This window comes from Varanus komodoensis, unplaced genomic scaffold (genome assembly GCF_004798865.1).
Source record: "Varanus komodoensis strain SLA01 unplaced genomic scaffold, ASM479886v1 scaffold15, whole genome shotgun sequence".
In the NCBI taxonomy this organism is placed as follows: Eukaryota; Metazoa; Chordata; class Lepidosauria; order Squamata; family Varanidae; genus Varanus; species Varanus komodoensis.
Window position 1 is genome coordinate 17,685,922 of NW_025335440.1, and position 21,643 is coordinate 17,707,564.

At 43.3% G+C, this 21,643-nt stretch overlaps 1 long non-coding RNA gene across 5 annotated transcripts in view; it reads right to left on the minus strand.

Annotated features, from left to right (window-relative positions):
- LOC123020924 overlaps positions 1-21,643 on the minus strand; it is an 88,480-nt gene that overhangs the window by 50,553 nt on the left and 16,284 nt on the right. For 3 of the 5 annotated variants that reach the window (XR_006414221.1, XR_006414219.1, XR_006414222.1), the window contains exon 2: positions 7,794-7,888. This is a non-coding gene — a long non-coding RNA (uncharacterized LOC123020924). Of the gene's footprint in view, positions 1-5,946; positions 6,358-7,442; positions 7,677-7,793; positions 7,889-21,643 lie in introns of those variants that run through there. The other 2 variants (XR_006414220.1, XR_006414223.1) reach the window with 2 other exon arrangements.

Below are 21,643 nucleotides of genomic sequence, written 5' to 3' on the forward strand. Positions count from 1 at the left end.
CTCCCAGCTGTCTCCTACCAAGCCATCTCTCCCCTCCCTGGACCCCACAGCAGCGCGCGCACACACACACAGAAATGTGACGCTAGCCAAGGGAGGGGTAGTGGAGCACAGCCAGCCCCACACTGGTCCTCGGAGAACAGGATGAGGTCCCTCCACAAACCGGCAGGAAATCTCTTACAGACTGTGGCTAGTCCATCGACCGGTGGTTGAAAACCACTGCTTCACATCATAATAACTGTTCAGGGCCAATAGTGATGGCAGGAGAATAGTGTTGTACCAACATCCAGAGGATATGGGTTCTGTTCCGCTCTTGGCCACAAAGTTCACCCGGTGACAGTCATCTCCCTGGGTCTGTCACTGTCTCACAGGCTAACCAACTTCACACTTAGACCCACTTAATTCAAGGCACATTCATAGTTACAGAATAACAGGGAGTTTGCTTTTGCTAAACACATCAATTAGCAACTTTTTGTTGTAGAAAAGAATAAACTGTTTTAAAGAAAAGTAATAAAATGTAACCATCTGATAGCTGGCTGCCTGTTAGTTTGGATATGTATGAGGCAAATCTACAATGCCTGCAAGAGCTAATTTGCAACTGATTGGCTGCTCCCTAAATCTGGTATGTTTTGAAAACAGGCGGAAAAGACCCTGCACTCTAGAAACATAGCGAGTCAGAAGGACCTCCTGGGCCATCTAGTCTGACCACCGGCTCCAGCCAGCTCCGCTGGGCAAGTCCAGCCTGTCTTGGACACCCTCACTGATGGGGCTTCAAGCATCTCCCATGGAAGTCCATTCCATGCCCTGGGGGTCCTAACTGTCAGGAAGTACTTCCTGGCATCCAAATTGAAGCCAGTGGGACTCTCCATGCTCCTACACAGGTGGGGCCTGTTTGCCACTGCCCTCGTTGTGTACCACTTTCTCAGTGGCCCTCTGGGAGGAGGGTCAAGCTGAAGGGATCCAGGCATCAGCCCCCTGTTCCAAACCCATTTCAGGTTCCAAACTGTTTTTAGTAAACGGGTCACAAAGCAGACATCTGAGTGAGCATCTTGCTTTTCTAAAGGATTGAGATTCTTCCCAGATTGCTTTGATGAGCAGGAATGGCTTTGGTGGGCTGGGTGGGTAAAGCATCTTAGACACTTCCAAGCAATATAGTTACTTGTCTTGCTAATGGCAAGGAAAAATGACATTATTCCTCAAATTCCATACTCTATACAGGAGCTGGCTCCATCGCTCTGCCAAAGCTGTGGGGAAGCTCTAGGGTTGATCTGGCAATATTTACAGTGTTATTTTAAAAAATATTTTTGCACATCATACAGATGTGTGCAGAACACCCAGAAAGACGTGCACACAGACATCGTGTCACTGTCACATAATGATTTTCCAGCTATAATTTCTCTCCTCCGGCTTAACTCACTGGCAAGGCCAAGACTTTGGAAGTAGCCCAGCATTAATCAACAGACAAAGGAGAGATTTTCCTTCTGCCTTTAAAGCTCAGAGAGGAGCTAGCTGTCCCTCCCATTATAAATTTGCAGCGGACTGTTTAGTTTATTTTTGAAGAGCAAAGAGAAGCTGATTCGCAGCTTCCCTTCTCTGAAGAGAAGCACTAGCAGCTGTGTGGAGCTTCCCCACCCTCCACCCCCAGTGTCTTCGCCGCTAGGTGTATCATTGGAACCCATTCAGTGTACGATTAAATGTTTCTCTTTTGCAGGTAGCTCTGAACCAAGTTCACATCCCAGTTTCCTTTCTACAGGACAAAAAGTGCTATATTATCCACCCAGCCTAGTCCTGGTAGCTTAAGAAGAGTGGAGGAGCCATATGGATCAGGCCCAGGTTCATCTGGCCCAGCATTCTGTTCCCCACCCACTGCCTGCAATTTATTTAAAACTTTTCTATACCATCCCATCACAGACGTCTCGGGACGGTTTACAACAGAATAATATGATAAAATAAAAATAGAAATAGAGTAACAGTTGCACAGCATCCGACGTTAAAATATAAAATCACTAAATAAAACAGGTTAACAATTAAAATACCGGGAGAATAAAAAGGTTTTCACCTGACATCAAAAGGAAAGGAGCATTGGTGCCAGGTGAACTTCTCTGGGGAGCGTGTTCCACAATCAGGGCACCACCACAGAGAAGGCCCTCCTCCGGGTAGCCACCCTCTTGATCTCTTTCAAGTTACAAAATCAAATTGATGGTCATCCAAGATTCCTTGTTTAAAACTTTTGAGCATGCCCAAATAATCAAACCATAGAGAAAAGGGAAGAGGGTATTTAAGGCTGCAACCCTAAGCATGCTTACTAGGGAGTAAGCCCCACTGAACACAATGATGAGTCATCTGAATAAACATGAATATGATTGCATTATCACTGGGTTAATTGTAGCTTTTGTCAAACTTAGAGTATATCCATTGGAATCAATATTTATTTATTTAAAGCTTTTAAAGACTGTCCCATTACTAGCATCTTCGGATGGCTTACAACAAGCATATAAAAAAATGGCACAGCATCAGCAGTTCACAATAAAATCACAATTAAACCAATTAAACCTTAAAATAACAGGAAAATAAAAAGGTTTTCACCTGGCACCGAAAAGAAAAAAGTGTTGGCGCCAGGCAAACCTCTCTGGGGAGTGTATTCCACAATCAGGGTGCCACCACAGGGAAGGCCCTCCTCCGGGTAGCCACCCACCCTCCTAATCTCCTTCAATGTGGGCTCCCAAAGAAGGACCTCCACCTCAGATCCCAAGGGGCAGGAGGGCGTATGGGGAAGAAGGCACTACTTCAGGTATCCAGGACCCAAACCGTTTAGGGCTTTATAGGTCATAACCAGCACCCAGCACCTTAGAACCTAAGTTCGTCATGTCTTACTCCTGTGGTTACAACGGGTTGCCATTTACACCTGCCTGGAGAAGAGGACACTGCTACAAAGTGCAGATTCTCCTCACACCCCACTGTCAGTATCAGGGTTGTGGGCTAGAAGCTGGGTAAGTCACCCAGCCCCAGACCTGCCATGCTTCCTATTGCACCAGCACTCATCTTCCCGCGCTAGCCAAGATTCAGGCTGATCCCTCCTTCCGGGGTCAGACAGGAATTCCCCACCAGCACCAGAACACCCCAGCTGGGCAGGGCCTTTGGCACTTTCACCTGCTTTGCACTGAATCACGAGGAATATTTGCTTTGTAGCAAGTGGTGGTGCTGTTGGTTAGGCTAGGATGATTACAGCTTGGGCTGGTGGGGCAGACAGGAATGAGTGAGTGCTGAGCTTCCAGAGGAGCCAAGAAATGAAAGAAGGTTCCTCGTGACTCACCAGCCACATGGCTTGAGCTGTGGGACTGGAGGGCTGTGGATTAGGAGAGCACCCCACCACACTGGAAGGTGTGGCTGAAGGATAGAGAGAGACTCAGGACAGCGTTAGGCCTACGCTTATTAGTTAGCTGTAACTAGCACGGTGCATTTCTTGGCAGACCTCCTTTGCCGTTCTTGAAGAAGTTGGGTGCCTAGTTTGAACTAGGCCTGGTTCTTGCAGATTTCTTTCTCAGCATGGTGGAGGATACTTGGGTCTAGCACGCTGCAGCGTCTTCCTACAGCACTACTAAGAGCATTTGGCCATATGTATGTGGAGGGGGCAACAGTGATTTACCAGGCAAAGTTGGAGCTTATGAAATCCTCTTGGATGTGCCCCTTTAAAGATGAACAGGCCATTTCAGCATTGCAGCAACACATAGCCAAGAATGTTGAGATTGATAGTTTCTTCAAAAATTAGAAGTATTTTAAGAGCTATTTGGTTAACAAAATAGATCGTGTTACCCACCCAGCCTCAAGGACTTGGCTTCTGCCCCTGAACCACTGCTGTTAAATTATATGTTGCATGCAGCACTTACGATGGACATGCTTGGGGTTGCCAATCTGTTCTAGTGGACAAAAACAGATCTCTCTGACCAAGCTTATTAAATGCAAGACATTCCTATAAGAAACAGAAAGTTCAACCACAGAAGAACATTTCTCAGCTTTGTTACTGGGGAGTGCAACCAGGCTCATAGGCGGGGGTGGCAGGCAGAGATGGTCAGGAAACTTACAAAAATATCATTTTTAAAATATGCCATCCATCATAGCCAAGCCTGAGTTGAGCAGCAATAAGCGGTTAAGCCTTATAAGCCCAGTTAGTCTGCCGACACAAGGCTGCATACCAGATTTAATTGGAACTTCTTGCAAATTTCAGTGATGCTGCTTTTGCAGGAGAAAAGGAAAACGCTGCAAAGAGGGAGGGAAATATCTCAAAGAAGGAAAGCGTGGCTGGGGAAGGACTGTGGCCCAGGGTAATGCTTGCAATGCACGGAGGCCACAGCCTCCATATCTGGCATCTTCAGCTGAAAGGGTCAGGCAGCAGATGCGAGGAGAGGCCTCGGCCAGGCAGCCACTGCCAATCCAAATAGACCATACTAGCCTACGTCGTATCTTTCAAGCAAGACAATTTTCAGAGAGCCAAGATTATTCCCAGACTGGCTCATACAAGGTCATCATGCAGGTTTTTTTGCCTGGAGAAAAGATATGAAATATCATGGCAAGGTGGGAGGATAATGTTATTCGCTACAGAGGTTTGAAGCGTACATTCCACCACCTGCAACTGGTTGTTTCTTGCTCACTTGGCACTTTGTACCTCTTTTTTGTGTAAGAGCAGGTCCTGGCACGAGTTTCGGTGGGTCTGCACGTGAATGATGGGTATCTGGTGCTGGCACATGCCTGTGCAGCTTGGAAACTGTCAGGAGCTGCCTTGGTTGAGAGAACTGCACTGACTGCCTATTCGGTACCAGGCCAGACTTAAAGTTCTAGAACTAGTGTGCAGATCCCTAAACAACTTGGGACCAGGATCTTTGCAAGAAGGGCTTCCCCTTTACCAGCATGTTTGGGCCCTGAGTCCATGCTAGCTCCACAAGGGATCTATGACCCACTTGAAGCCCACTCAGTGAAGGGTCTTCAGTGTGCTGGCCCCTTTACTGTGGAACTCCCTGCCTCTGGAGGTGTCCATAGTGCAGATTGGGCACCTGGTATCTAAAAGGTTCATCATCAATGGGTGAGGGTTAGAAAAAAGAGGTGTCCTGGCATGATACTGATGGTTCAAATATGTTTACAATAGGCAGAAATGATGAACTGTGCAGAAAAAGCTACTCAGGAAAGGCGTTTTCAAAATTCTCCCATTTTCAATGGAACTTTACCCCTATATTAGGGTTGGGGTATTTACCAGGGTAGGGTTAGGGTTAGAAAAATGTGGTGTCCTGATATGATTTTGATGGCTGGCATGTGTTTAGAATGGGCAGAAATGATGAGCTGTGCAGAAAAAGTTACTCAAGGAACGCTTTTTCAAAATCCTCCCACTTTCAATGGAATTTTACCCATATATTAGGGTTGGGGTGTGCACCACGGTAGGGTTAGGGTTAGAAAAATGAAGTGTCCTGGTATGATTTTGATGGTTGGAATGCATTTAGAATGGACAGAAATGATGAGCTGTACAGCAAAAGCTCTACCCCAGAGCAATTTTCCAAGGTCAGAGCTAGGCCTCTATATTATCCTTCTGCCTTCTAGTCTCTGTCCGGCCACCATTTGCATGCAGTGTTGATTGTGAAAAATAAAATAGGGATATTATTATTTTAACATCACAGATTAATGTGGAAATCTAATGCAAGTGAACAAATGGGAAATGTCCTGAAATGGCCACATGGAGCCACCCTTACTGAGGTAAATGGTTTGTGGTACTTGTGTTTGCTTCATTACTCTTTGGATTTAGTTTCAAGGGGAAAGAGACTTGACCCCTGGGAAGTGCAGTGAGAATTCGACTGAGGATCTTTCTTCAGCAGCCCAGGTAACCAGCATGATGGATATATGCTTGGATAAGTCTGAAAATACATCATTATCATTGGCAAAGAACACATATCTTTAGGAGTTTTTTTATTTTATAACCAAAAGGACAGCAATCAGTTTTAAATATACGATCTAGGAGAGATTTGCCAAGAGTTCTGTGGGAACTGAGCAGACTGAAAACAACAATGAACAATATTTCTTGCACTATTTTCAGCTTGTGCTTTATATCTTTCAGTCAGCCCAGATATTTTTGTTCTGTAATTTGTGATGTCCAGAATTTAGGGATAGTATATAAGATTGATGATGAAGAAGGAGGCGGAGGAGGAGGAAGGTGGGTGAGGGGAGAAAGAACTCACAAAAAGTGAAGGCAAGATGGCATGTTTCAGACATTGTTTGGAAGTCTGTATCTTAACCAGCAGCTTATGAAGTAATGAGCAGTATTGACAGTGAGCCTGATTGCAGCAATGGCAAGATCTTTCAGAAGCATGTGTTAAAAACCTGCAAATACAGTGCAAGTGGGAGAAAATCAACTGCTTGTTTTAACCCACCACAGTCTAGAGTTCTTCTTTTGCTCCCTCTCCCTCACAAATTAACAGCGCTGACTTTCAGCCAGGATGTGCCCAAGCTGAGCTACAGATTCTGTGAGTGAAGGTTGCCAAGTTTGGAATGTAAAAATATCAGCCCCTCTCCAAGGACCCAGCAGCCAGTGAGGGAACTTCTCAGATCAGACTTTTACAGGTCAGGGCTGCGCAAAGCATAATCCTGCAGGGTGTGACTGTAGAGGCTAGTTCAGGGACAGCGGTAGCAACATACACAGGCACACCAGTGATTAAGCCAACTCTGAAGCCTTCTGGCATTTTGATCTCTCATTATTAGAAGCATTTGGGACATTCTTTGCTCATGGTAGGCAAAAGAGAAACCCATCCATACTTAGAATAAATTTTATGGGGTCACACCACTGCAGTCTAGCTGAAGAGACCCTAAAGGGCTGGGATGGAGAATTCTATCTGATTTAGTGGCCCATAACTAGGACTGTAGTCCTATAAACATTTTCTTGGGCTTCAACCACACTCAGTGATGCTTACTTCTGAGAAAACATGCATAGTATGGGACTCTATAGCATTGATATAAAAATCATAAGATATTCTCCAACATATTCATGCATATCAGGAGCAATGAGATCTACTGTAGTGCCATGGTCAGAGTGTTGGACCAGGCAGATCTGGGTTCAAGTCCCTGCTTGGGATTGGGCATGAAGCTCACTGGGACTTTGGGCCAATCATGGACTCATAGCCTGACTCACAAGAGGAAAAAAGGCAGGGTATAAATGCAAAACTATGGTGATGTTTTTCTTCTCTCCAAAGGTATGGCTGCAATCCAGCATTTTTATTAAAGCCCCTAATATCAGTTGGTTAGATTATTATATATTTATAGATACACCTAAATATTGATATGGGGACTTTTTTTGCAAAATATTGGTGAGAATTTTTACATAACTTTTAATTTAACAAAAAAATATTACTCATGTTAGAAGGAAAGGATATGTTCTATTATGGTAACAAAACAAAACAAAAAAGCAGTGAAAATGATTAAAACAACCTGCAAAATAAGCAAGGGTGTTTGTAATTTACTGATTCACCAACTTAAAGCTATAGTTGATTAATCCATGAGTTGTTTGTAGATTTCTACCTAATGTATGTGTGTGTGTGTAATTGTTGCTATTGCTGATTGTATGAATTTGTCTCTATACAAATTCCATCATCCACAACATACATTTCCTTGCTAAAGCTGCATGTAGTACAAGAAACCGGTCTGACCTGAAAATTGAAAAGTCAGTGTTCAGTTTTTCAGCAGCATCCACAAATATCAATATCAATACATTAGAAGGGTTTTCTTTTAAAAGGTGCGGGGGGGGGGGTGGAGTGTGCACTTACTGGAGTGAAGAAGAAGGTTACGCCTTTCCCTTGGACAGTTGTGGCAAAGACAATGGATTCGTGTGTCTCACTCATGTAATCACTCTGTGTGAGGTCTGGAAACAGAAGGGAAGAGGGGAAAAGATCTTTTGAACATTTCCCAGTGTGAAGAGCATTGATTGAAATCCAGACCAGGCCACTGATATTTTTTTCCTGTAAATACTTCGCAACAGTCCATTAAGACACCATAGAGCCTTGTTTATTCACTGCTGTAAGTAAAGTTGGCACCTGGTTACTGTGTGACCAGCTAGAGCCAATGTGCTTTCAATGGCATATTCCCAAGAGCTGTTTCTTGAACAGTAGCCCTACATATATGTAGACTAAACATGCCATTTAAAAAGAAAAAACTGTTTTAACACATCGTTATCATTATATATTGCATTTTTAGCTTGCCTTTTTTATCTGATGAAGAACCCAGAGCAACTTACCTGACCTCCCAACAACAACCCTGTGAGGTAGGTTGGGCTGAAAGACAATGATTGGCCCAAAGTCACCCAATAAGTTTCAGATGGGGACTTGAACCCAGAACTCACAGGTCCCCAGCCCTACACTCTCACCATAACACACTGGTTCTCGTTAAGATGTATGATAATTGATGATTAGATTATCATCATCATCTTCATCATCAGATGGTATTGATGGATCAAGTGTTGGTCTTCTGTAAGAGTATCTCTGCCCAGTTTGGGGAATCCCCCCATTTCCCTCCTCCCCAGTCACCAAAGGTCACCCCAAAGATGACTGTCTGTCTGTGCAGCACTTGTAGAGGATCTGAAGTGGGGAAGGGAATCCCTTTCCATCAATACAACTGACCCAGCAGAAATCCGAGTTCAGCTTCTGATAATGAGATTTCCATAAATGTGTGTGGTCTTTATGGTACTCTAAAATTAAATGCAGAGGAAACAATGAAGGAAGGGAAGAGAGATGAAAGCAGGACAATGCTGGGGAATATTAGACACAGCTCCATGTTCTTCCAGGTCAGCATTTTAAGCCTTCAAACAATTCAAGAAGTAGGATTCGTTTTATTGTATTAATTAATCCAGCCATCCTGGGACAAGGGCCACTTGTGATGGAGCTCCTGGCATTTCCTAAGCCGTGCTGGACCACTGCAGCCAGGGTGGGACAGGCGAAATCCTGGGTTGCAGAGAAAAGACTGTACCAACTTCAGGAAAGGTATGAGTTGCAGTTCTTCTTGAGAAATGGGGGCAGGCACTGTAGAATCCAGCACAGGGATGGAAAAAGTTGGATTCGGATGGGTAGGACAAATACAGGGAAACACTGGGCTAGGCGGGGTTTTGATTTTGCTTTGTTTTGTTCCAAAAATGTCTGGAAAAAGGTGTGTGGAAGGGAAGCTTCTGGCTTCCTAGATTGTCCTTTTGGTCCTGACATTTGGCTTTTTTTCTCACTCCTGTTCTTTGGATCACTCTTTGGACTTAAGTTGCTCTTTGGTCCTGCCTGGTCATTCCTCCGAAGCTCTTTTTTTGTCCCTCCCCTCATCCATCCACCGTCAATGCAGCACGATTGTATCTGGAGTGAAGCCCTCTCACTGTGCCCTTTTTGAGTATGTCCATCAGTTCTTTTGTGAATAGCCACGCTAGACATTATACGAAGCACAGAAATCCTAAATCTTTGAAAGTACATGACTTTATAAAAAGCATATAAAGCCATTATTAATTATAATTACATTGCATTTGAATCCCACCTTTTCCTCTTGTGAGGAACCCAAGATGCCTCCCATAGCTCCATTTGCACCTCACAACAAACCTGACAGGTAGGTTAGGTGAGAGAGAGTGACTCACCCACCAGTGAGCAGCACGGCTAGAACCCGGATCTCCCCTTTTCCAACACACCACACCACCCAGGCCCTCCTGAATCAGCAGGTACAACAAATCAGCTTAAAAATCCTTATATAACAGCAAACATCAAACCCAATGCCTACATTACAATCCTTGGAAACTAAGTTACATAAAGAGACCTGTGGGATTCTATATTTCTACATTCGTATCCACATATGAGTTTCAACCAAAATTAAATTTCTCCTCCCTTAAAAATGTATGCATTCGTTAAATTCAGCATTAGAGTAACTTCATTTAATGTGGCCTAGACCATTTAGTCACTCCAGGGCTCCAGCTTAGCTGAAGGCTGCATTCTGTAGCATAGATAGCATAATATTTAATCCCGTCCTGGCTACTGCCTTACTGCTAGCTGGAATTCCTCTCAACAGCAGCATCGGCATGCAGTCACCAGCATTAGCTCGCCCGCTCTTTTCCTTTTGCAATCTGCCCCATGGAATCTGACTCATTTTCCCCAAACTGATGCGATTCCCTGTCACCCAGAGGAGGAATTTGGCAGGGTGAGAACTGGGAGCCCCTGTTTGTGCTTGAACAATGTCTTTTTCTTCGAGTGAGAAAATTCAGCTGCCAAGCTTCTGTCACCAGAGTGACAAGCAGTAGGAAGGTCATCTGGGTCCCAGTCGATGCGGCACTTGCAGTCTAGAAACCTGCAGAGCCCACATATTGGCTGCTCAGCTAACGGCACCCCTTAGATAGACCTGCTCTGACCTGACTGGCATCTATAAATAGCCTCTTTCCTGGGGGAGGTGGGGGAGAAGTAGACCTAACGATGTGCAAATTTAACAGCTTCATCCACAGAGAAGACTGCAATCTGGGATTTTTTGAGGGGAGAGGAGGAATCTTTCCAGCTGCACCATTTTTGTGGCCAACTGAATCTAAGCCACCCACTAGGCCGGTGCCAGGAATTGCTGAAACCTTCCAGAGCCGAGTGGGTCTCCGAAGGCCCCTGGATCCAGCGCTTCTCCTTCTCCTTGGCTGCCATTTCTTCCCCACCTTCTTTGCGCATCCAAGCAGTGCTGAGAGGGCAGCGACAACACACACTTCAACTTTCATGCTCTCTTTGGAAGGCTATGCATCTTGGGCCCAGAGGTTGGGGCAGGGGAATGAATTAATAGCACTGACTCTGGTGGCCAGAAAGTGGTGCCGCCAAAGGGTAGGGGCTGCCTGAGGGCCTCTTGCTCCCAGTGCCCCCCAGACGAGGTGCCAGCACTGCCAAGAATCCACGCACGGAGCATGTGAGCCCTGCATCCACTGGGGCTGGGCTGGCTGCAGCAGCCTAAACAGAAGATATTTTTTTCAATTATTCCAAAACGGTGATGGCTGCTGTAAAACCCTGAAATACAGAGCAAGCATTCTCTGTAGTGCTTCTTGTGTCCCACTGGCACGGCAAGGATTTGATCATAGCCCTTTAAGCACCCCATACCATGAGCTGCCTCTTCTTTTCACTTCCTGAAAGCCGAGCCAAACATAGGTGGCTACTTTTCATTTCCACCACTCTTTCTCTCTCTTTTCTCAGCCCGTGTCTCTTCCCTGCTTCCTTCCCACGCAATAGCCAGTGGGACAAATCAGTTTTGGACTGAATACAGGTAGAAGGCCATTGACATTTGGCGAAGGTCTGTGTGAAAGAAGGCCAAGGGGCACATGCTGTCCTAGGGCTGCGGGGAGCTTTCCCTGGCACGAATACATAATCCTTTCTGTCAGGCCTTTGCTACAGAAATGCCTCCTGGGACTGTGTCCCTTGGTCCAGTGCTACTGCCCCATTACAAGCCGTGAGTGGATCTGCACTTGCTTCTACTGATTGTGGGCCGAGAGTTGCCGGCTATTCAGCTTGAGAGGAGTTTAGTGCATAGCTGCAGCCCAGTAACTAAGAGTCTGCTTGCAGGTAAATACTCCCCCATTCAATCCCAGGCAGGATGGAGAAAACCCTGGAAAACCACTGCTACTCACATGAGATCAGATCCGTTGATTTCTATGTAGATTATTTCAAAATAATCATGAAACAAAAGATATCAGTTCAAAGATACCATACTGGTATGAAGACAATGCCAGTGGAGTGATGTATCCATTTTGGGTTTTAGTCTAAACTTTAAAGGAGCCCCCCACCCATCTAAAAAGGGTCCTGGGAAGCTCCAGAAATGTTCAGGCTGCAACCTGGAGTGAAGAGATCAATGCATCGCTGGGCACAGGTGAAGTGGAACCAGGGCTCACTGGATGCAATGCCAGTGCCTTTTTATTAGCAGGGCCCAGCATGTGATCTCCCGCCACCACGCACAGACTTTCCTGTTCCCTGCAAACCTCACAGAAGCTGGCGGAATCGAATCTCCCATTAACAGCATATTGTTCCCCATCATTGCGCAAAGTACTTTGGGAGGCTGACTTTTGAACGGGCCATTAAGCTTTGCAAAAGCCCTGCTTGAGGTAGAGAAGAGAACTGTTGGCAACGGTTCATCACTGTGGATCAAGCTGGCTGCCTGGAACTTTGGACCCTCCCTGGGGGTTCGGCCCCAGCAAGCATGACAGGGAGCTCCTGTGCTTCAGAAACTATCACTCCATTACTAGCATCGCCTTTGCTGAGGAGTCATGCTGGATTGACAAAATGGGAAGGGGGGCACGTCCCCTTAGAGCTGTTCAGTGGAACTCCAAATGGATCCGACGTACAGCAACTGTGATTGGAGGACAGTAAATACAGACTGAAAAATAAATTGTATAGCAACTTCTCTTGAGCAGTGAAGCAGAAAATAGTAGGCTGGTATAGAATAGAAACAGTAAGTGGTAGGCATCTGTGGGTTTGGAACCAGAGAGTTCCCCTGATAGGACTGGGCAAGGCGTTCCATTGCAAACCCAAACTCCGGCTATATAATTTTGTTTGGATTTGGCTTTTTACAGCCTGTAGTATTTTGCTTGGCTTCAGGACTGTTTGGGACTTAGAACTTACTTGGAGTGCCTATTTACCGATGAAGTCTGGAGCTGCCAGAAACCATTACATGAGCAGTGGAGCTGAGCAGTGGAGCCCTCGTGATGGCAAAGATCTTTGTAGGCCCATTAGAGAGCGATGTGATTTTAGTGGAGGCAATAAAATGCCACTCGCCACAATAAATGAATAAACTCATTAAGACAATTGCAGTGAAAGCAATACTCAAGCAACTGGCTTTAGACAGGCAGTCTCACTACTACACTCAGCATGGTGTGAAGTAACCACTATCCTGTGATGCATTTTGAGCCATCAACAAGTAATAGAGAGGGCTGGGAATTGAGCTCTGGTTTCTTCTGAGAAGACTAGGGAAAAATATAGAAAGGAAGGGACAGCTGAAGTTTCTCTTCTGAAGTGGTTACCTGTAGGGAACCTCCAGAATTTCATACGGGCTGCATTGGTAAGCCAACTGACCTAATGTCCATTGATTGGTCTAATGCAGAGACTGAGATACCATTTTTCTTAAGATTGTGTCCCTCTCTGATTGCTGGGATGCAGTTCCTGCTTCAAGAAACGCATAACAAAAATGTGCACTTTGAGGGAAATGTGTAGAAAATTGCATATTCTGGAGACAAATGCATGTAGATGTGAATTTATCTTCTCCTTTACATGTCTTGTTTATTTCTTTACCAGCCCAAAGTTAGCATTAGCTCACTTAATTCTTTCATTTATTCATTCATTTATAAATTCATTCTAACCATATTGTTGTTGAGTCGCAAAGTCATGCCCAACTCTTCATGACCCCATGGACAACTTTCCAGCATTCCTGTCCTCCACCATCCTCCAGAGTTCACCCAACCCCACACCCACATTTCCAGTGGCCCCATCCAGCCATCTCAACCTCTGCCATCCCCTTCTCCTTTTGCCTCTATGTTTATTCCACTCTTCATCCAGGATTCCCAGAGCAGCTCAAACAGAAGTTTTCCAGCCTCAACTGCAGCCTTACTATCCAAAAGACCAAGTACAAAATGAGAAGTGATTGGGAGCGCGAAGGAAAAAAGCAGAGTCGGGCTCTAGACACTCAGTGGCAAAGATAGAACTCACTGCAAAGAGCTGATGTTTCTTCCTTCTCTGATGGCTGCAGAAGTAGTAGCTGGTAGCAAGTGTCAGGGACATCTTTAGCTTCAGCTGAATTCAGGCATGATAGACAATTGCTTGACTGCTACTTTTCTCTCTCTCATTGATTTAAGGAAAAAATGTACAAAAATGCTTATTTCTGGAGGGAGGAATATGTTCAATTCACATGTGAATGTTTGTGCTTTTAAAAACATAATTTCAGACTGAAGTGGAAAGAGGGCCACATATTGTCCTCCCTGCTGTCCTTCGGTTCATGTTTTAATGAGAATTTACCTAATTTTGCACCATTATGACTGTTTGAACACACGCAAAATTGGCACAGTCCAGAAAAGGACTGCCTACTCCAACCTGCTTGTCTTTTCCTTGTCAAGTGCTCCGAATGTCCAAAAGCAAATGCAAGCAGCCATTTTCCGATTATGTTTCTGGCTGCTGCTGCAAATCCTTGTCTCCCTTAATCTCACTCTGATTCCCAGAAGGGAAGTGGAAATGTACAAATGCTTTGGCATGCTCCATGTTGAAATAGAGGCCATTATAATAAGAACTTCATGTCCCATTTCCTGTTTTAATCTTTGGACATTTCTAATAAGCAGTATACTCTTGACTATGCATATCCTGAATTTCAGCTTTCTCCCTGTTGTCCCTCAGTTCATGTTTTAATAATTTACCTAATTTTGTGCCAATGAACTACTACACAAACCAAATTCTCCTTTGAAATTCACACTTCTTCAAACATTTTAACTCTCCCATCCAGAAATGGACATAGCATATATATTTGTACAAAATATACAAAAGTTTAGACATTAGGGAATTAATCTTCAAAATGAGTTATAATAGAAAACTGTTTGCAAAAATGTGCATATTGCACAAAAATACACACCAAAATGCATGTGTCTGGAAAGGGACAAATAAAAATGAGAATAATCATGAAACTTAAAAAAGGAAACTTCAAGACTTCAGAGTAAAAAAATGAAAAACAGAGAGAAATTGCAATTGACAGATTCATACATCCTTATCTGTTGTGGGATTACTTAACAACGCTTATGAAGCTTCCTCACACATACAGATACAAAAAGGATCCTTTTATATCTTTTGCAGTTTTCTCCTCCAGTGTGTTTTGTGAAGTCATGTAGGCCTGCCTCTCTCTCTCTCTCTCTCTCTCTCTCTCTCTCTCTCTCTCTCTCTCTCTCTCAGTGGAGTGGGCACTGGTTGCGGTCTAAATTATCTTCCAAACTTACAAATCTACAGTTCTATTCTGTGTGTGATCCTCATCATAATCTGCATCACGTGACAATATGCTCTTTAATACTTTCACAAACTTGTGACTGCCTTGGAATATGAGTAAAGCAGTGATGGATTCTTTTGGGCCCAGTGTATGCACTGCCAAAATTATAATGGTTTTAAAATAGGATGGGACCCTTTCCAAGGTATTACACAACTCTGCCTTCATAATAATGCCATAAAATTTTCTAAGACCAGTGTGGCAAAAGACCTCTGACTTCCATGCTGTGGAGAACTAGGTAATAGTCTACAACATCCTTCAGTGTTGGCTCAAGCAAAAACCAGATGCCTAATAATACTGTGTTTGAGCATCCCTCATTACTCATTAATGTAATTAAAAAGATGTGTCAGAGTTTCCACCAAAAAGCCCTATTTTTCAAGGGGTGCTATAGAGGTCCTGAAGACTTTTCTTTCCTTTTTTTCCCTTTTTTAAAACTGAGATGGAATAGAACCAAATACAGTTAAGCCAAGAAAAATATTGATTTTTTTTCTAAAATAAAAAATGAAGTGAAATTGATTTTAATGTGCGTGATATAGTTCCTTACTTGCTCATTCACTTCTTGCATTTAAATGTAAAATGGTTTATGGCCTTCAGTTTATGCTTAAAGTAACAACTAGCCATTTTTATGCAGTAAAATGAATAAATGAGCTTTGAGCATGCAGTAAAATAGCGATAAAGTTGTCTGAATATCACTTTTTCTCTAAACAGCTCCATCTTTACAAGCTACTTGCACAGAAACATAAAAAAGTCTTGCTGGGTTAGAAAAATGCCCTTCAAACATGCTACCTTCCAGAAGTGTTGGACCTCAGCTCCTATCAGCCACAGCCAACACTGCCAATGATCAAAAATCATGGAGTCTAAAACATCTGGAACAGTTCAGATTAGGAAAAGGCAATTTAGTCTTCAGGCATGAGGAATAAGTGTGAGTGAAACTACATACATTCCCTACTTGAGCTTTTCCTGAATTGCCCCCAAACAATGGCATGCATTTCTTCTGGAATAATAATTGTTCCACATTCTCTAAGCATTCAGGAAGGGGGTCAAGATACATCTTTTCAACTTGGCAAGAGAAATCAATGCTACAGTTTTAAACTTTTTTGATGCTTCACTATTTTTAACTATGGTATTTATGTTTTGAACTCATTGTAAACCCCCTGGGATGATCACAGAAATACAGTAAATAAATAAACTCTAAATTTAGCCCATCCTTCAATTTTGAGCAGAATTACTCAGTAATTTCAATTACCTGAGTGCTCTCTAGGTTCAAAATTAGGTATGGATCTGTAGAGAGGGAAAATAATCCATGCATTCAAAAACTGAACAGTTCTTGTGATTTGGAGAATATGGTTGCATAGTTTAAGATCACCACTGACTCGGACAATGGCTTTGTATATATACCTTTTGTGTATAGTTTGTACTTCTTTTTTCCAGTATTGCCTTCCAATGAGATATAGCAAGAGATATGACCAACAGAAATGAACTTTGCTGAAACTTGAATTGTAGCCAGAAGGGACTAGTTTCCAGGCACTCTAGACAAGTTTCCAGACATTATCAAAAGAAGACGTACTTTCAAACTTTGTAGGAAGGCTTTTGCTTCACTCTTAAAAGTTCTTGGCTTGTAGTTCCCTTAAAATCAAATATGACAGCTGAAAATGAATATTTAGAGAAATGTATCTTCATATCTGTGAGTTTTGCAGTAGACATTTGTACAGGAAAAGTGTTCTTTATTTTACTTAGCTTGCTACCAATTGGCAATATTGACAATGGAGCCCAGGACTCTTTGTCATGTATATAATGGTTAGAGTTCTTAAAAGTAGAATCAATTATGAAAATTAATGTGGACAAATATGTCTTGTACTAACAAGCTTCTGAAATGCAAACATAAACCAGCTGGTTGTTCTCTCACATTTAAAACTATTGTGGTAAATTGTTATTAAAGATACAGAAATCCTCAAACTAGTAACAAGTTTATTAATTTCTTCTTTTCTTTCTTATTAAAAATTCACACTGGAATCATGAAACTTTGGGCATCACCTTTATTTGGGTCCTATACTACATCCATTAGTCATCCCTTTAGTGTCTCTGCCTGTGCCTGGGTAAATCTACCCATCAACTAACCATTTTTAAGAGCTTCATTGGCCTGTCCCATTTTTATTTAACACATGGCTTCTCTCTGTTGGGTTTCAAGAGCTGAGACGCCTTAAAACAACCCCTTCCCCAGCAAGCGAGTTCCAAATGTTTTGGCCTGCCACTACAACCAGCATTCCTGACTGGTAGCCATAGGCTAGGTCAATGAGAAATAAAGTCTGAAATAGCTGGGAGAATGCAGTTAAGGAAAGCTGCTTTAAAATAGCCCCCCACTGGTTTCCACTGCAAGGAATTCCATTCAAATATAAGAATGTGTTCTTACATGCCATCAAGTCATCTCTGGAAGGCCCTCCAAAGAGTTCTGTCCTCGACAGTTCTGCTCAGGTCTCATAAACTCAAGGTTCTGGCTTAACTTAAACCAAGTTTGGATGGTGGAAGCAACAGACCTGGGGGTTTCAGAGGCACTGCCTAATAAAAGTACCTTTAGGGGCTGAAATAATAGCAAAAGTTTTCTTTCTCAGTAGACATTATAGATTAGCTGCTATATGGGACCTACGCATTCCACAGGGAAGCAAGGATAAAAGCAGTCCCCACAGCTGCTGCCGCTATGGTACAATAATAGTTGGCTCATTTTCTCCCTTAGCCTTCAGCCTCCCCCTGCTCAATGCCACTGATGGGACAGGGAAAAGAAGGAAACGCAGTCATGACATCAGCGGTGATCTAGTATTCCTAGCATGGGCAATAGCTGTTTCACTTCCTCAAAGGTGCATATTCTCCTGGTGTTTATTGGCAAAGCAAAGCCAAGGGCGCAATTACCACCGTCAACTGACTGGAGTAGACTACACAATAGCCTGTGAAGACACCACCCATCTGGGCCATCCTGCCAACCCTGGTCAACTCGTACAAGCGGAGAACCTTCAGAGTAAAGTTCAGGCTGCTCCCATGAGGTGACCCTGGAGGCCAGTTAGGCCATTGCAGCAAATGGTCTGATTCTGTGATCCATCAGGTCCCAGTAAAAGAAAAATAAGGGCCACGCATACAAGGGGAGTTATGGAAATCGTATCGCTATACAACAGTACTCTTTTCCTGTTATAGCCACAACCACCATTCCACAGAGAAGCAAGCAAATTTAGGATGATTGAGTGGGGTAATAATTAAAATGATATGTGATATTCTTAGACCAAAACAGCAAAAATAGGCTTTGGAACACAGGAACAAATTCTGAAAGCATCCAAAATTCCTTATCTTTCTATACCCATCACAAAGCCTCCATCAGAGCAGACCTGCTCAGAAGACACACAGTACAACATTCCAACTGTGTAGAATTCCTATAATTTTTAAACCAGTAGGGTCATCCCATGAAGCTGAATGGTAGAGATGCAGGAGACATAAAAGGAAATACTTCTTAACACAGTGCATAGTTAAACTACAGCATTTATTCCTACATGATGTAGGAACAGCCACCAATTTGGACAGCTATAAAAGGGGATTGGGCAGTTCATGGAGGAGGAGACTATTGGTGGCTACCATGCTTGATGGCTAGATGCTACCCCACTTTCAGTGGGAGTGTGCCTATGTCTATGTTGAGAAAAAGCAGCAAGCTCTCAGTGCTATAATCCCTCTTTGCTGTCTGATGACCTTCCCCAACCTGGTGCTTTCCAGATGTTTTGATCTTCATCTCCCATCACCCTTGGCACCATGGCTAAATGGTCAGGAAAGGTCTGGGTATGGTAGTGATGACACTCAGAAAATTTTAACTCATATATATATATATATATATATATATATATATATATATATGTCTTTAGATCAACAAAAGTAAGAGCAAAAGAATTATCAGTAAGATAACTCATGAAAACAGTTCCTCTTCCCTCTTTTGTCTGGCTAAAGTAGAAATGGAAAATGGCAATGCATTTCTTCTTAGTCACCCAAACCCCAGCAAAATGTTCATTTGTCCACAAGTGTCATGGACTGGCCTAGAACTTCAGCTATGAACAGCATAGAAATCAAGGTGCTGGTGCTGGACGGGCCAACCAACAGAGCCTTCTAAACAAAGGATGGACTGGTTCAGCTCACCTGACCAATGATTGCACTAGCTCTGCAATCCCCCCTAGCCTCTCCCTTGTGGTGGCTTTCCTTTCTTGCTGGCACTGTGTGCTGGGCAGAGTCTAGAAGCCTTTCCACTCCAGGGAAGGGCTCTGGGCCATTCTGAGCACATGCAGCAGCTCACACATGCCTAGTCTTAAAAATGAAGCCACTGTGCCACACCAGGAGTTCCCAGTTCCAGCCTGGTAGTTTAGCAGCAGCCACAGCCAGCTACCACAATTAGAGGAGCTGGCGGAAGTGCCGACATTTTTTCTTTGTTAAAGGTACAGGCAGGGGTGTACAGGCAGCAAGTCGTAGTACCCCCAAGTCCATTTCTTGGGAAGCTCATTCCAGTAATCAACAATGCTTAAGTATTTTCTTTCCAAGAAAGGAAAGAGGCAATGTTTCCAATATTTGATTAACAGAACTTTTTCCTTCCAGCTAAAAAAAGAAAAAAGTAGTTAAACCATCTAAGGCAGCCATTTTTTAAAGAATTCCCTGGTGTTTCTAGTGCATTCAGAGCCAGACATATCGCTTTCCACAATTTTTCATTGAACTCAAGGGAAGTCTACAGAAATTTTACAGCAATAAGTTACAAATGGGAAGCTGGAATGGTGCCAGTCTAGATCCTTCCCATTTTCCCCCTTCTTCGGCACTTAGCACATATGAAATATTTATCCAAGTACCCTTTTATATTTGTTTTGGAGAAACAAAATATATTAAAAGTAAGCCATCGACAAAGTCATCCGGAGAACTAAATGGGCACATTCTCCCTGCATTGCGAGAAGGCTTAGACAGATCTGATTTTTTTAAAGCTTGTTTCAGTGCCCCATTGCTCTTTCATTTCAGTTGCATCCCATTTATCTTCTTTTGCTTGTTCAATAAAATTGCCAAGCTGTAGGATGAGATCACTGGCATTCACTTGACTGAGAATCCTAGAAGCCAATTGAAGTGAATATAGAAAGAAACAACCACTCTTATGGATACATTGTGTGTTGTGCCACTGAAGAAACTGGAGAAAGATGGTGTGGGGACCAAACCAAAAGAAAGGGAGAAAACCGCTGCTATTATCTTCTCTTAAGAATAGTGTAAAAGCCTCAGACCAAAGTCCATTTTGCCCAGCATTCTGTTCCAGGAATGGCCAACCGGACGCTTGTGAGAAATGCACAAATGGGTTGTACAGTTTTGCTTTGTATTTAGAAGTATTTCCTCTTGTGTGTCCTGAATCTCCCACCAGTTAGCATCATGAATATTCCTGGATTCTAATATTAATAAGGGCAAAATATTTATATTTATATTGCTTGTGTTTGTGTTGTGTTTAACTAGCTCATCTATTCCCAGAAATTGGACTCTAGGTGGCTCACAACGTTAATTTACACAATTAAAGCATTTAAAAGTATACAAAAATGTAAAATGCAATTAAATCAACCACATATTAAAATTTAATCACCACCTAGCTTAAAAACACTACAAAAATATAGACTGTAAAGTTAACCCAGTCCAAACTCAGAGACTGTTCTCAAATGCCTGCTGGAATAAAAAGGACCCAGCTGGCTTACAGAACCGTGACAGGGGAGGCACCAACAGTCTCCCGAGAAGGGGCAGCCGCGGAGAAGGCCCTTCTACCTTGCATGCTTTCTGGACACCATAAACTTTTGAATTCATGTATGTGCATGAACCTGCCGTTTTTATATCACAGGTAATGATGTAGCAAGATTGCATATTGGGGAGGAATCCATTGGGTTCCCCCAGCTCATCTTTCCAGACTTCAGCCCACCCTTTCGTGCCCATAGCTTGGTGCCCAGCATGCTGAGCATTCACATGAGCACCCACCCAGAATCAAGCCCAAGTGAACACCACGCAAGTGGCATCCCTCTCTTGAACGCAACTTGCGGGCTTGGTTGTGCTGCATGCATTGTGGAGGAAGGTTGCTGGGTTGCGCAACAGGAGTTCCGTAAGTGTTTGCAGACTTCCTCTTGGCCCAGTTCACTTCCTAGCCAAGCATGAGAGAGAAGTCCTCTAAACAAAAGAGGGCCAGATTCAGAAGAGTTCAGCACGGCCCGACTCAAAATTATATTTTGATTGCACTGTTGATAATTTTTCTCCCTCACTCAAAATGCTAGAACCTGGGATCACCCAGGACTGATAAAAGAAATATAATGCATCGTTAAACAAATTCATGGAAGAATTCACTCCCAGGAGATATGATGGTCACCACTTCAGACAGTTTTAAACGGGGATTATACAAATTCATGGAAGTAAGTATATCCACATCCTCTAGTCATGATGGCTATATATTACTCCAGGGCTAGAGGCAGTTTGCCAGGGAACACAACACAGAGAAAACTATTATTCCCATGTCCTCCTTTTGGGTTACATGCAAGCTGCCAGATGGCTGCTGTGAGAATGCAGAACACTAGATTAGAAAGGTGTTTGAGCTGATCCAGCGTTCATAGATGTC